The 17419-nt window shown below is 39.0% G+C and overlaps 1 protein-coding gene across 1 annotated transcript in view; it reads right to left on the minus strand.

Annotated features, from left to right (window-relative positions):
* The window catches only part of LOC122808326 (plexin-B3-like), a 2760797-nt gene that overhangs the window by 1801519 nt on the left and 941859 nt on the right, over positions 1 to 17419 (minus strand). The gene's annotated exons all lie outside the window — the stretch shown is intronic.

Consider the following 17419-nt stretch of genomic DNA (forward strand, 5'->3'; position numbering starts at 1 on the left):
ATGCCTGGATTACCTGATTCCCGGATAAGCAAAACCAACCGTGAATAGCTCCAACGATGAGTCATCTAACATTACCACGCAGAAGATGGAAGTTATAACTATTATAAGCCTTTATTTAAGAAAACTGTTTATTTATTAAATAATTGCATGGTAAATGCCTGTTTACTGCCCTTCGCAGATGTCTGGCGATGGCGGCAGTTCTGATGTATTGTGCACCAGTGAGTACATCAAGCACAACAGGCAAAAGCAATCTCCGTTGCTTTTTCTCCGTTGCTTTTTACTGTTTAGCTATGTTAAATGGGTTGTTTTAGCTTTAAAATTTAAAAATAAGCAGCGAGGATGTCCGTTTAAAACTGTCTCAATCTCGCCATGTTAAACCCATTTTAACAACAGTAAAAAAAAGCAAAGAAGAGAAATCTTAACTTTCTCCGTTTTTTTTTTTTGTCTGTCTCGCTAGTATTAAATGGGTTTAGCATAAGCTGAGACAGCAAGCAACAACGGAGAGGATCCTCCGTACTTTTTAAAAGCTGTCTCTCGCTATTTTAAACCCATTTTACATGGCGAGACAGTCAAGACAAAGTAGAGTTATACTAATGAAAAAAAGTCAGTGACGGACCTTTCTTTTAGTACCTCTTCGATTTAATGTAATGTCTGCGCTGGCCAATCAGCGTGCGTTTTTCAAGTCATGGGTATAATACTCGTTATCTCACTTGCACCTAAAGGGCTTGGTTATCTTGTACTAGAGCCAGTACAGTTCCACAGGGTGGTGAGCTCAGACCAAATGCTGAACCAGAAAAAGGTAAGTGGTCTTTGGGCTTACTTAAGGCAACAGCGGATTGACAAACTGCTGTAGGCTGAAGTATGTTTTTGTTGATTTTGTTTTCCCTTTTTAAGCATAACTGGATTTAAGGGGGGGAGACAGCCATATCAGGAGCCATCAAAGCAGGGGGAAAAAACATCAGCCAGAATAATACACTGACACTACTAAGGCTTAAGGGCAGCAATAATACAAAATATATACTATGTCCACAAATGGGAAATATGGCTAAACTGAATAAAACAGAGCAAGAACAGTTTAAAATGTGCTAACCCTTCTTCTACAACCTGAACACAAAGAAAAACACACAGTCACAGCACAAAGTAAAGTTCACTTGTACAAGCAGTGCAAAAATATCAAATATATACCCTTATAACAAAAAATAATCTTTTAAATAACACAAACATTTACTTCGAGATTCCTTTGTCAAATATAAAAACCTCCACAGAAAATACAAATAAAGTAATTTGTAGTAAAATCATACTTCAACAAAAACTGCTGTAGTTGATAGATATTGTGCAAATTAAAAAGCTTTTCCCCAATATACTGTGTGTACAGTGAAAGGAAATGTGCAAGGCCAAACAGCAGTTTTCAAAATAATATGGCTTGCTTTGCACGAACAGTTATGTTCAGCTTAGATATTAATAACATATAGCTGTGGGCATTACTGTAAAGGCATCCTGTTATAGAAAAAAAAAGGAAGTTGACTTTCTTGGCTTTCAGATGCAAAAATAAATAAAATGCAGACAGGTCAAGTGACACAAAGATGACATGGAGAGACTTTTGTGAAGTCTTCAGAAACAGCGAGGACCAAAAAAGGGCATGAAATAACCATGGACTTTTTCATAACACAGACAGAAACCAGAAGAACAAGTCGCAAGGACACTAAAAATAACATTGGTTGAAAAGCGTACATAAACTGGACAGTATGTTATACTTAGTAGTGACATTTAGACTAAGTGTGCCTTACTATCCTCATCTGTCTAGCTGTGTTATAATATAATTTAAATAGCTCTGAAAGAATTAACTGTTTGGCAAGAATTTGTTCTGAGACAAATAAAGAATAATAGATACAGTAGTACAGAGTTTGTCTGGTCTATTTTTGGACATTTTCATCAGTGGCGAGCCTTGGTCAGTGATTGTGACCATATATCTGTTACCAGCAGTTAATATTACAGAGGGATCCCTACTACTTACTACGTTAGTTCAACAGACTGACAGTTCCAGTGCTTTAACACAGAAACAGTTCCAGTACTTCTTTTGTGGACACAGAGCACCGCCGTGAAAGCTGTCCTGCGTCGGACCACCTACAATTCGTTTGTGGAGAAACACCGTCCTTTTCCAGATTGACTTCAGCCTGATCACTTGCTTGTCAACTGCATAAATTACGGTACTTTCTTCACAGTTATAACATGGATGCAAGTACAGACAGTTAACTTTACAGTGCCCACATATTGTATATATAAATTTACATGGTTCAACCTTCTGTGTCAGACAAGAAATGCAAATCTGAAATGTTTGATGTTCAGACATTAGATAACAGTTGTGTTTGTAAATCTATAAATGCTTATAATCCATACATAAAATATACAGCAATTCATAAAGACTGTTTTTTATGTCACAGTAACTTTCCTAACTTACGTCTATCTTGTCACAGGAGTCTAGTATGTAAGCCATACCATAACATATATCCTATTCTAATAAACAATCTGTTTCATTCTAGCATTGTTAGTTCTTCACATATACAACAGTTAAATGTACCTTCTGCATTCACCTAAATCTCATACAGTACAAGTGTATTCAGTTATTGTTAGTAATGTAATAGACTACATAAAAATATTATTTAAAGTAAATATTGCAAATGCACAAACATAAAAAGTTCTAATATAGTACAATGTGTATCAATATTAACCTTTTAAAGAAAAGGTTTTCACGGCTTTTCAAAATTTCCCTAGAGACAGTAGTAAGGGACAATAAAGCCATTTAGACAAACAGACTCAGCATAGCATTCAGACTTTACATAATGACATTTCTGGTTTAACGTAGCAATCATATAGCCCCAACAAAATTTACTAAGGGCACAAACTACAGAGGTTAATCTGACAAGACAGTTACATGAAGCCCAGCAAGGTTTACATTGGGCAGGGTTCAGCACAAATGACAGTTATTTCTCCTGCTGATATATATCAATAGTCTTGTTTATTACAGACTCTGCCTCAGTGGCAAGACAAAAAAAAATAATAATTTTGTAACAATATGTTGGCATTTAAACAATAGTTGACATACACTGTGTGGTCTATTTCAAATAATGCTTTATTTAATTTTTTTTTTGCATTTACACATGCCAGTTTGGGTCACAAGGGGAAAGGGGAGTCATCAACAGTGTTGGCAACCCCCTACAACATGCTCCAGTACGAGAGTTATGGGCATTAATTCCCAAAATGATTTACAGTAAAAGTTTAGTATTGTCAAAATCAAAGCACATAAAAAATATACAGGAAAGGCTACAGTAAATGCTTTGGCAAATGGCAAAGCAAAGCAAGCAGCTAAAACATGTGAGTGTCTAGACTCACGTAACTGTTTTACAGTCTAAATAGCATGACAGAAAAAACAAAATAATGTTTTGGTCAGGCAAAATGTTATGCTAAAGCAGCTCTGTCACACAGCTAATGACATTCTGCAAAATGCATATGCAGCTTTGAAATCAGTTTCTGCCTGACAAAGAGATACAGACTCAGAGATTAAGCCACAGTGCTAGACAGTTTAAAAAAAGTATGCAGTACTGCAGATGCACATAGCAAGTGTACAAAAACAGCTTATAGACTACGTGGGTGAAAGGAAGGGGATGTAATACATGGTGGGATATAAAACAAACACAGGGGGAACACGAGCAGCTTCTGCTCCACCAGGGTTACAGACAGATACACAACAAAGTTCAGAAAAACAGGTAATATGTTTTACTTGTAAGAAACTAGGCCACATTAAACAGAAGTGTCCATATTACAAACTATTTTTCTTCAAAACCCAAAAACAGGGAAAGAAATCAAGATAAACAAAATACATTAAGGGAAAATCAGTCACAAAAAACAACACAGAGGGATACATAAAAATAAAGTATACCCTACGAAATACCACATCATGGTAGGCAATAGGCATTAAAGAAATAAATTAGAATACAGGTCATCACTTGGCAGCAAAGTACAGGGATCTAAAGCAATGAAAAACAATGTTAGTATACAAAACTCAATGTTACTTAATTAAACAAAGGGGACAGTAAAAGACAGAAAAATACTTTATTGGTTTAATAAGCCAGGACAGATTCAGAATAAATAAAGACCTAACCTACAGCCATGCAGATTTAAAGTAAAGTTAGTACAGATACAGTGTAAAGTTAAAGTTAATACAAATACAGTAAATACATTTACAGTAGTGCAAATGGTATATGCAAAACTAAACAATGCAATTTAATGTTGGGTATACAAGTCCACATCTACGTCTGGAAATGAAGTAACATTTAAGGCAGTACCTATGACAAAAGGTTCTATAGTAACAAGAGAGTGTCAACCCCCCCACATTAAAAGTACAGTATGTCTCCAAAGGCAGCTTATGCATACAGCAAACAGAATCAATATTGGTAAAAAAACAGCGACTGTAATGTCATATTTTCAAAACAATGTCTTACATAAAATATAACAGCAAACAGTCTTATAAACAAACTAGTACAGCAAAAACATCATTAGTCAAACTGGTGTAACTGCCATCCGGGTAATAATACACAGCAATACATACAGCTAGTAAAGTACAGAGTCATTACAAATAGCATTTTTCAGCTAATAAAAATCCAAGCAAAAGCAGCACACCATGCTGGTTCATAAAAATTAGTGTAAGTTAATAACAGTCAAACAGTATCAGTACAGTAACAGTCTAACAGTCTTACAAAAGTTTAAAATTGCTTCTATAATAGCAATCTATGAACAAGACAAGGCGATCTAAAACAGTTGCAAAGAAAAATGGGGAGAGATACTCAGATATAATAAATCATGAGAACAGGGACATCATGATCGGATGCCTGATTTCAATATATTTTGGACATGCAAAATTTGTTTACAAAGGCACGTGACAAGTCAAATTGTTAGGTTTTAGCCACATTCCATACAGAGGGAAAATGACATCACATGCAGTCCCTGTAGAGGTTAAACATACAGGTTTTTTGTTTAAAAAGGAGTTCAAGCCAGCCCAGTTCAGCAAGTGAGAGACAGTGGTGACTACAGTAGGATGCCCCTGTGGCGAATATGGCAATTTTGTTGTAGCAGGTCTCTAGCGTGTTTAGATCGCATTGCCTTAGGTTGGTATATATTGGAGAGGCATAAAGCAGGGTGGAGATAAGGTGGGAATTTGCTATTGAAATCTTTGCTGCTTTGGTGAGAAGATGCTTATTTCTGTATAACGCTCCTAGTTTTTTATGGACTTTTTTATGGTCATGGATATGTGAATGTCAAATTTTAGTTTATTGTCTATTTCCACGCCTAGCAATTTGGTGTGTTCAGTTGGGTATATAGTGGTGTTGTCTTCTGCTGTGATGTTAAAGTGAGAGTTGTTCTGAGTATGTTTGGTGGGTTGGAAGATGAGTAGTTTAGTTTTGTTTGGGTTGAGTATTAATTTGGCATCGGATAACCAAGTTTCAACAGAGGAAAAGGCTTCCTGTGTGACTTTTTGCAGTTTGGGTAAGGACTGGGCTGAGCAGATGATGGTCGAGTCATCTGCGTATTGTATGAGTGTGCCACGTGTGGTGGCAGAGGCTAGATTATTTGTGAAAACAGAGAAGAGTAGGGGTCCAAGGATAGATCCTTGGGGAACCCCTATGGAGACAGGTAGTTGGGGAGATATGTCATTCTGCCATACAATGGATTGTTGGCGGTCAGACAGGTAACTCTGAAACCAGTTGGTGACTGATTGTGAGAAGGATAGGTTATTGAGGACAGAGATAAGTTGTGTGTGTGGGACCATGTCAAATGCTTTAGATATGTCGAGGAAAGTAGCAGAGGAGAGATGGCCATTGTTTTTATGCTGAAGGATAGTGTTAGTAAAGGAGAGTAAGGCAGTGGTGGTAGTATGGTTTGGTCGGAAACTATGCTGAGTATTGGAAAGGAGGTTGTTAGTAAGGAGGTAGTCTGAGACCTGAGAGTGTATGCATCTCTCTAGTATTTTGGAGAGTGGAGAGAGAATAGCTATGGGGCGGTAATTGGTTAATTCTGTGGAGGGTCCGCCTTTGTGGAGGGGAATTATATGTGATACTTTCCACAGTGTGGGAACATAGCTTTCTGACAGAGATGGGTTAATCAAGATGGATACTGGGTAGGCCAGAGCATCAGCTGCGATTTGTAGGTATTCACTTGGGAGGTTGTCTGCTGCTATTTTGGTGGGTTTAAGTTTAGTTAAGAGTTTTTTTTATGTTGGAGGTAGGTACAGGAGAAAAAGAGAAGGCAGTGGGGAGATTAGTAGTTGAAGGTGTGGATTGGAGGGGAAGGGGTGTTGTGTTATTTAGCTAGTGATAGTATGGTTTGTGTGAAGTGTGTGTTGAATGAGGTAACAATATTTTCTGAGGAGTGAGGGATGTTAGGAGGAGGGGTACTGACTTTACCTGGGTGGAGGATGGAGTTTATGGAGGACCAGAATTGTTTGGGGCTGTGTTTGGAGGAGTCTAGGGCAGACTGGTAGTATTGGAATTTGTCCTGTTTTATTAGCTTTTTGACTCTATTGCATAGTTCTAGGAATTTCTGTCTAGTTGAGGGGTCTTGGTTTTGCGCCAGTGCTCCCAGGCTTTATCCCTGTTTTTCATTTCTGACTTAGTGGTTTTCTGTAGCCACGGGGAGGGTTGTGCTTTGATTCTGGAAAGTCTTATGGAGGCATGGAAATTAAAGAAGCTCAGGAAGGTAGTATTAAAAAATTCAACTGCATCATCAAGACTGAGGTACTTTAGAGGATGCCAGTTACATTCTTTGAGGGATGAGATGAATGTGAGTGGGTTAAAGTTTATTTTTTTACGTATCTGAGGGTAGACAGGTTTAGCTTGGTATAGGTATTTTTTCAGTAGGAATGTTGGGGAGTGATCACTGAGGCTATCTGATAAGCAGCCTGTTATATATGACTGGGGGCTCTTACTGACTAGTATCCAATCCAGGGTAGTGCGCTTGCTGGAGTTTTTATTTATCCTGGTTGGTGACTGGACTAGTTGGGTGAAGCCATGAAGGTTTACATGATGGTTGCCAGAACAGGATTGCCAGTCAATATTGAAATCACGTAAAATAATAGTTTCTTGGGGGAGATGGTGGGTAGACCAGCTGAGGAGGTTTTCTAGTGGAGGGATGTTTTGGCCAGGTGGGAAGTAGCGTCCAATTATGTTGATAGCTTTGTTTTGGTTTATTTTGAGGTTGGTATATATTATTTCTTCATTGCCTATTTGTGGAGCTGATGATTTTAAGATCTGGATGTTTAGATGCTGTTTAAATATTATAGCTACACCGCCTCCTTTCTTGTTTAGCCGGTCTACTCTTAGTATGCCATAACCTGTAGGGAGTATTTGCTCACTGGTAATGTGAGGTTTTAGACAGGTTTCTATCAGGATGACTATACCTGGGGAGTACAAGTCTATGGTGGCATGGAGTTCATGGACTTTGTTGGATATACTTCTAATATTTAGGCTTAGTAGAAGGAAGTCATTTGGCTTTCTATTGGCTGTAATATGGGAGAAGTTGTGGTTTCTAGTCTGATTATGAGGTTTGGGGTTGGAGATGGTAGGGCCAGGGTTGGAGTGGATATCTCCACTTAGGGCTAGCTTTGATATGCATGAGGTTACTAGTTTTCTCAGTTTTTGAATGTGTTTGTTTATAAGGGAAACTTTATGATTGTGCTCTTTGGGTAATAGGTATGGTGGGAGGGTTACTATGTTAAGTTGTAGGTATGCTTTATGTTTGAGTAATATAGTTGGTAGAATATGTGGGGGGTGCATAGGGATGGTTCTTGAGTTGGTGGGAGGGGAGCTGAGTGAGGGTGAGACATGAGTGGTGGTGTGAGTAGTAGTACAGTGGTAGTGGTTGAGTGCGGGAATGATAGCGCTTTGGTAGGATGTAAGATATGCAAGGAGAGTGCATGCAGTGAGCATATGTAAGGTATGCTTGTACATGTTAGTTGAGGAGGTGTGACAGTAGTGGGAACATGGAGGAGGTAGTGTTGGGTTAGCGCTGTGGTTGGCTACTGGAAAGATGGGAGGGGTTTGTGAGTGTAATAAAGGTGGGACCACTGGGGGCGGGAGGGCATAGGGGGCAGGGTGGGGAGCAAAGCGGGTAGAGACCCTGTTAGTTGCTGTTATGAGGGGGCTGGAAACAATCAGGTAACAGAGTTAATTGATGAATGAACATATGATACTGACAAGGGTGGCTGTAGTTTTAAAAATGGTGCCTGCCACAGGTAATATTTATTAACTTTGGGATTGTCTTAAGGTAATAAACAGGGAAGGGGGAGGGGAGAACAAGGGTGTGAGCAGGCAGTTCTTTGTACTGCTGCTAATGAGCCAAAGCAAAGACAAGTTAGTCTTTGAGAAACAATCACAATTGACCAAGGACTGCTCTGAAACTGTAAGTCATTTCTTAACCATTTTCAGGTGGAAAAACAGGATAACCTTGTATCAGTACGCCACTGTGGTCTCAGTTTAAATTAACAAACACACAGTACTGATCAGATTATGGATACTTATCTGCTAACAGAAGGGAATAAGAGAGAAAGTGGAAGATGAGAGAGTGTGTGTGTGTGTGTGTGTGTGTGTGTGTCGGGGGCTGCTTACAAGCCAAAGCAGAGTGCTCTCCAGGGGAAAATGAATATTGGCTCAAACAGGTAGACACATACTCAAAGTTAACTTTAGTTGTTTGCAGACAGTTTAGACCCGGACTGCACTTTTCTTATAAGAATGATAAGGGTGGTACCGCAGTTGAATACTTAAGAGTGGTGTTAGGTCTAGAAAAGAAGAGTACAAAGAGGAGTAAGCACTTTGAGGTGGTAAAGATATATTATAAAGATTACAAAAAACAAACTGAGCAAATAGCTACTGTATGCAGGAAAAATATCTTGAACCAACTATTAATATATGCAGATACTGAGCCAATTGGAAAAAAATGCGGTAGAAGAAACCTCAAGACAGTTATGCAGTCACAGATAAAAATATAGCGAGCAACACTCTGTCGAGGTTGTCTAATGTGATTCCATCCAAAAGTAACAGCACAATTATATAAAAATAATTAGACACCAGTATGAGCTGTCTACACACAACACAATTACATGAATAACATGAGAGAAAGTGGAAGATGAGTTTGTGCGTGTGTCGGGGGGGGGGGGGGCTGCTTACAAGCCAAAGCAGAGTGCTCTCCAGGGGAAAATGAATATTGGCTCAAACAGGTAAACACATACTCAAAGTTAACTTTAGTTGTTTGCAGACAGTTCAGACCCGGACTGCGCTTTTCTTATAAGAATGATAAGGGTGGTACCGCAGTTGAATACTTAAGAGTGGTGTTAGGTTGGAGAGACACTGAGATCCTCATGGGGCCTGTAGCAGAGTGGATTGTAGTTTGCAGTATGGAAATATAAGTATATATAGTATGTCAAAATATAAAAAGTCAATGTTAATCGTTCTTTACTATGTACTTAAAAGTGAAAGCCATGTACTCAGAAATAAAACATATACTCAAATAAAATGAATATTATATTAAACATATAAAATATATATATATATATATGCATATAAATATAAGACATTTTATATATAAAAGACAACAATTTAACATATTTGAGGTAACTAAAAATTGCCATATGAACCAAATGGACTCCTTATAAGGTAGTATATTAATTTCTACCTAATATTCCGACGTTTCCTCAGTAGAGGCTTAATAGATGCCCTTTCATTAAGGCCCTTACCTCTATCCACTCTTAACTTAATAATCCAGTTATTCTCCCTATATTCGGTATGATTCCTAATATCTCCTTCACGAATGCTGGGGGATATAACTTCTAGGGCTCTAAATGTGAACCTATGACTATCATCATAATGCATGACATGTTTAGCCAAAGCGTTATTTATTTATTTATTATTTTATTTTATTTTATTTTACATTTGTTAACCGGGAGAGTCCGACTGGATACATGTCCATTTTCAGCGGAGGCCGGGGGAGAAAAGCTCCACGCATAAGCAAATAAGAATACACTATGTTGATATAATACAGTATGTTCACTTAAGTATTTTACACAAGAATAGGAGACATTTTAGAATATTTCTACTCATTGCTCAAGATCTGTAAAGAAAAATATTCAAAAAAAAGAACACAAAAACTCATAGTATAACAGACTTTTTCCTTTTAGGTAGACCTTTCGGATAGTAGTAGCAGGTATTAAATAGGATAATAAGACTAGGGAATTATATAGAAAAGGGAATAAGAGGGAAACAGATGAGAAATGGTAGTGGTACCGTCATTGGTCCTAAAGGGAGGAGGAAAAATCTTGTTTAGTTGAAGTCAGACTGGGCTTATACATTGGCAAAGCCAGTGTATCTGAAAGTGGTGATTTAGCCTCTTTTTGAAGAGTTTTATGGAGGAAATGGTGGTGAGGCTGGGTGGAAGGGAGTTCCAGATTTTTCCTATTGCATTGGCAAAGAGAGCATCACCCCCTGAGTTGTTGGATTTTACCGTTTGAGCTAGTAGTTTGTTTGAGGAGCGTAAACTATTGAGATTGTTGTAAGGTTTGATTAAGTTTATCAGTGCAGGGGTTTTGTCAGATTGTTTAAGAATTTTAAATGCTACTATGAGAGTTGGCTCTGCTGTAGAAGGTTGGGGAATTCGATCCAACCCAGGCTTTGTAGGTTGGTACAATGATGGGTTCTATAGGGCGTGCCAGTTGCAAATCTTGCAATATGATTATAACAACATGTAAGTTTGTTTAATTCGGTAATGTTAAGATTTGTGAAAATAGGGGAAGCATATAAGAGGGTGGAGAGGAGATGGGAGCGGGCAGTGGCCATTTTTCCTATTGGGGTAAGAAAGGATTTTATTCGATAGAGCGACCCAAGTTTTTTGTTTACGGTTTTAACAGTTTGATTAATATGGATATCAAATTTAAGTTTATTGTCAATGGTCACTCCCAGAAGTTTAGTGTGGGAGTCAGAGATGATTGTCCCATTTTGGATTGGATATGGAAGGTGTGGGTATGATTTTTGTGAGTGGGGTAGAAGATTAACAGTTTGGTTTTATTTGGATTCAGAATAAGTCGATGTCCAGTAACCAATTTTTCAACTGCCATAAAGCATGATTGGGTTTTTGATAATAAATTAACTGGGGATGAATCAGAACAGACTAACGTCGAATCGTCAGCATATTGAATGCAGGTGGCATCTGGGATGGCTTTATAGAGGTCATTAATAAAAACAGTAAAGAGGAGAGGTCCCAGTATGGAACCTTGAGGAACTCCTATGGTATTAGATAGGAGGCTAGAGAGCCTGTTCTGCCAGAGTACAGCTTGCTGTCTATCTTGGAGATAGGCTTGAAACCAATCTAGGTTTATGTTGTCTAGATGGAGATTTTTAGGGTATTGTGTAGTAGTTGATGGTTCACCATTATCAAAAGGCCTTTGATAGGTCCAGAAGAGCTGGCGTATATTTTTTTTGTTATTCCGGTTGAGATTAATTATTTCAATAAACGAGAGGAGAGCAGTGGTTGTACTATGGTGTGGCCTAAAGCCATGTTGAGAACTGGAGAGTAGGTTGTTTTGGGTTAGATAGTAAAGGAGCTGTCTATGCACACATTTCTCCATGATTTTGGCCAAAGGTGACAATATGGCTATGGGCCTGTAATTTGATAGTTCAGTCGATGAGCCTCCTTTATGGAGTGGTATCACATAGGATATTTTCCATATTGAGGGAATTTTGGCTTCGGTCAAGGTACGATTGATAAGAATAGAGATAGGGTAAGCTATGACATCAGCAGCTTTTTGTAAATATTCGGATGGGAGAAGGTCAGCAGAGAGAGTGGTTGGTTTAAGTTTCTTCTGTAGTGAGCAAATATAGGCAGTGGGGACAGGTTGAAATTTAAAGATGGGTATGGACATTTGGGGGATATCTGTTAACTGGGGGCAATTGATAGATAGCTGATTGGCAAGGGATTGTATTGTGTCCGTGAAGAAGGAATTAAAGGAATTGGCTACTTCCTCTGGGCTCTTATCTGATAGTTTTTCTGGGATAGGAGTTGAGCTTTTACCTGGTGGAGTAGATTGTTTAAACTGGCCCAGAATTTTTGGGGATTGTTTTGGTGTTTGTTTTGTAGTTGGCAGTAGTAATTTTCTTTGTCTAGGGTTATTGTTTTTTTGGTCAGATTTCTTTGCTGTTGGAATTTAATGCGGTCGAGGGGGGACTTGGTAGTACGCCATGTATTCCAGGTTTTGTTTCTTAGTTTGATTAAGGATTTGGTCTCCTTTGTTAGCCAGGGTGTTATTTTTGTTTTAATTCTAATTTGTCTTTTTGGGGCATTAGACTCAAGTATAGTTAGAAATGTGGTATTAAAATGTAATACTGCCTCTTCTAGTGGGAGAAACTTGGACCTTCTTCCGGGGCAACAGAGCCTGGACCTGAGATTGCAACACTGTTATCCTTTCTGGAGGTAGAAAGGCCTTCATTTGAACAGAGTCTAGCTCTGTGCCTATAAATATTACACTCTGTGAGGGCAGCAAGGCAGATTTTTCCCAGTTTAATGTAATTCCTAGCCTTTGGAAAAGGGTTATGGTAGCTTCCCTGGCTTGAATGAGTAGATGTCTGGTGGGGGTGGCAAGGAGCCAATCGTCCAGGTAAGGAAACACCTGGAATCTTAGACGTCTCAGGACGTCTCAAGCACTTGGTAAAGACCCAATATGATAGGCATCTCACGTATCCTATCTCTGAAAGGCCTGTTCGTTTTGCCAACGTAAAATGAACTACAACTCTGGCATACAGCTAAATAAACTAGATTAGGGGTCATACAATTAGCTATTGCTGATATTACAAATTCTCTTTGTAAGTCAGGATGAAAAAACAGGCCATTAGTGTCTATATACATACAAAAATTACACTGTCCACATGGCTTAGTACATCCTTCACGCAGATCTTCCTTACTGTTATGTGGATAACAAAGCATTCTCTTAAGATTCTTCTTATTCCTATATAGGAAATGTGGTTGCTCACCAACAATCCTTTTAATGTCCTCATCTACTTGTAAAATTGACTAGTTCTTAGAAACAATATCCCTAATTTCTCTACTGTCAGAGGTGTAAAAAGCTGGAACTTTAACTAAAGGATGCACAGTAGAGGTTTTCATTTGTCTACCAGATACAGCAGGACCAAAATAAGGTGCTGCTGTGTCTTTACGTAGTATAGGAACTTCACTCAAATGCTCACTTATTTCATGTTCCTTGTAACCTCTATTCAAAAATTTTTCTTTCAAATTATTCAGTTCCTCTGAAAATCCAGCCTCTGAGGGGTTTAATCTCGAGGCCCTCATCCCCTGGCCCTTAATAATGTTCTTAAACACATATGTAGGGTGCATACTAGATCTCATCAACAGGGGATTACAATAACAAGGCTTACAATAAACCCCTGTATTGATTAACCCATCAGATAGCTTTCTCTATATATAGATCTAAAAAATCTATTCTTGAATAGGAACTCTCCATGGTAAATTTTAAGTATTCAGTTAAATTGTTCATCTTACAAAAAAGACTCTCTAATTGCTGGCTACTACCATTCCATAGAATAAAAAGATAATCGACAAAACGTCGATAAAATACCACATGATCATTAAATTCTGCCAAACAGAATAGGGTGTTCTCTTCCCAGTGTGCCAAAAACATGTTAGCATAACTGTTTGCACACGGTGTCCCCATAGCCACCCTGTCCTGTTGGATAAATATTGTATCACTGAATATGAATAATTATTCTCCAAAATAAGTTCTAAAAAATGGGTAATTAATTCTATTTGTACTAAGGGATACTCACTATGCTCCTTCAAATAGTCTAATATGTATTATAGAAGGAAAAATGCTAGCTGGTAAAATATAGTAACTTCTGCACAGCTCGAACAGAGTATAACACACGTATAGCCAACTCTAGTGTTCCACCCAAATTTCAGGCTAAATCCACTCGTAATGATAAAAACAAATCTTTTATTGAAAATAAGGTTTAGCGCTTTCATCTGTTAAAAATCAGACTTCCTCAGAAACAAAATTGAGTACTTCCAGTTCACATTTAAATAACCTTTTTGGCGCCAAAAATTCAAAAGGAAATGGAGCTCTTAAAGAGACATAGTCATAATAACTCCATATACACATACTACTATGCTAAAAACAGCTAAACATTTCAACAGATCCAGTGTGCTGATATAAAATAAAATGACAATATAAATAATAATTGTGGTAAATAAAATAGACTCTGCACATACTAATTTCATCTTAAAACATACTCTAAATATATGTAATAGTGAAATAATAAAACTTGCATGACTAATGCTCATAAATTATAACAAGTTAACAAGAATCATGCTCATAAATTATAACAAGTCAACAAGAATCAAAATACAATGGCAACATTCATGATATATCTATGCCATGATTAAAAATGGTTTAATACTTATATTTTCATTTATGCCAGATGACCTAATGGCATCTGTCAAAATTTGCCACTTACTTTCTTTCATGGCTAAAAGTGCTTTCCAATTTCCCCCATAAGTAAATACTTCTACGTGATCTATAATGGCAAATTTAAAACCATATGATTCACCATGTATGGATATGTGTTTATAAAGTGCATTATTATTGTCTTTAATCTTTATCTTGTAGATATGTTCATATACTCGTTTCCTAAGGGCGCTCTCTGTTTTGCCTATATAGAATGCGTTGCAGGCATAACATGTAGCAATATATATGACTTGTTTGGTGCTACAATTTCCTGCTTTGCATTTGATGTTAGTCTTGTTGATATCTCCTGACTTAATATTGCCTACCTCATTTATGGCATAACATTGTTTACAGGTACCGCATTTTCTAGTTACCACCGAGAGCTTTGTATTATAGGTTCATAGGTTCATACTAGGCTATCTGTCTGAGGGCATTTATAAGCCTAGCCCATAGTTTTGTGGCTTACGCCACCCCTTTAGTATGGGGAATTATACCCATTATTATGCTGTGCCTCTGTCTAGCAGTGACACTGAGGTAATCCCTGGAGTATATCTGCGATCTCCCATCCATTGGTCAAGATTTCTTAATAACCCGAACAAGGCCAGCGAGGTGCTCTGCCTCACATATACCGGGATTTTGTTCCACAGCATAGGGAGTCTTTGGGTGATGAATCTATCCCTCCAGCACGTCCTATTAATAGCCGTGTCGAGGTTTAAGTCTCCCGCCCTTGTGGCTCTGACAGATCTAGATTTTTGAGGTGAAGCATATTCATCAAATCTGGATTTGACATGGCCTTGTATGTCAGGCATAGGTCACCTCTGAGCAAGCGGTAAGCGACTGAATAGAGCTGGAGTTCTTTCAGTCGGGCAGCATTAGGACAGATTTTTGAGACCCTTTATCCTTTTGGTGAGGAACTTTTGTGGCCTCTCCAGCTGCTGCAAGTGTCGGGTCAGATACATTCCGAATGGGGCATTGTACTCAATCATTGGTCTGATGAGTGATGAGTATAGGGAGACTATGACCTCCCTTGATCTAGATGTGAATCCCTTCATGATAAGGTGGGCAATGTAGAAGGTCTTCCTAACTACTTTAGCTACATGGGTGTCGAATGACAGGCTACTGTCAACCTGGGTCCCCAGGTCCCTAATAACTTCTTCTGTGCTCAGAGGATTACCACCTATATGGTAGCTAGGGGTAACCTTGTTTTTCCCAAGGGTATGACTATGCATTTTTGGCATTTAACTTTAGGCCATGGCTCTGGCACCAGTCATCCGTTTCTGTGAGACCCTTCTGAAGGATATCTGTGTCAGATGTGTTTCGACTCTGATTGCCCAGTTTGCAGTCATCTGCAAACTTTGTCAGCTATAACCCTCCTGTGTTTGCTTGTACTGAAAAGTAGATACCAAACAAGAGTGGGCCCAGGACTGAGCCCTGTGGGACACCACTTGTGACAGGCTTTGAGTCTGACATGGCGCCAGCAACTATGACCCTGTGGGTTCTGTCTCTCAGCCAGTTTGCAACCCATCTTGTGATGTATGGGTTAACATTTAAGCTGATGAGTTTTTCAATGATACCCGAGTGGGGTATTGTATCGAAGGCCTGCCAGATCGAGGTAGGCTGTATGGACTGCCTTTCCCTCATCAATGGCTTTGGTGACTGTTTCGAAAAAGTCAACCAAGTTTAAAAGGCATGATCTGCCTTTGACAAAGCCAAACTGGGTTGGATCCAAAGTCTGCAAATTCCTATGTCTTTATTTATGAGGTCCATTATGATCCTCCATGGCTTTGCAGATAAGGCTTGTCAAGCTAATGGGCGGTAATTTCCAGGGTCTGTGGAGGCACCGCCTTTGTGAAGTGGGACCAGTCGTGAGTGCGCCACTCCCTGGGTGCGTATCCAGAGGTGAGACTATGATTAAACAGCTGTCCTAGCTGTGGGCTTAATTCCTCGTTGAGTTCGTAGGAGCACACAGCCTGGGACACCATCAGGTCCCATGGATGCTGTGTTTTTTGCTTTGGAGAGAGCAGTTCTCACTTGGGCGTTTGGGGGGCTGCAACCATTTGGTATAGATATCTCTCCTTTTGGGGCGGAGGGGGGGGAGAAGTTTGCACTGAACCTGTCAGCCAGTATGTTGGCAATGTCTGTAGGATCAGTAATCTTTACATCATTTTGAACTAGTTCTGAGCATATCTGGGAGTTTCCTCCCAGGTTTCTAACATAGCTAAAGAAGGCCTTATGATTGTCTTTTGAGTCTTTAGCTATTTTTCTCTCAAAATTTGCTTTGGATGATTTTATGAGAGCTCTTAGTTTTTTACTTATAGTGATCAAGGGTGTCTTACCTTTTAAGGATTTTGCTCTATCTTGTAGTAGCTTCCTCCTTTTTTGTTGTAGAGTTTGTTTCATGGCTGGGGTCCACCAGACTGGACGCTTGCCCTTGGTACAAAGAGTCTTTGTTTTGCATTGGGATTGCCTTGTCCATGCAGCCCTGCAGGTGCTGGTAGAAGGCATTTGTAGAAGAAGAAGAAGTGATTCAGCTGGCTTGAGTACTGTTTCTCCGCCGGCCGGGGGCCTTAAGGGAGACCACCACTAAGTCTTTAGAAGTGTGAAGTGTCAAGCTGAAGTTTTTTACTGTGGTCTTTTTTTTATTTCAGGTGGGGTGGATGAGGGACCTCCAGCAAGATTATTAGTTTGTGATCTGATCTCACCTCAGTGAGGGTATATTCGTGTTGAACATTGTGCTCCCATGTTCGTGATGATGAGATCAAGTATGTTTTCTCCTCTTGTGGGGATAGTGACTAGTTGTTCCATGGCTAAGTATTTGGGTTTATGAATTCCAGGAACTTTTTGGGCTAGGGGTGTTTTGGGCTTGAG

The sequence above is a fragment of the Protopterus annectens genome, chromosome 8.part0, assembly GCF_019279795.1.
Source record: "Protopterus annectens isolate FY-2018-M chromosome 8.part0, PAN1.0, whole genome shotgun sequence".
Lineage (NCBI taxonomy): Eukaryota > Metazoa > Chordata > Ceratodontiformes > Protopteridae > Protopterus > Protopterus annectens.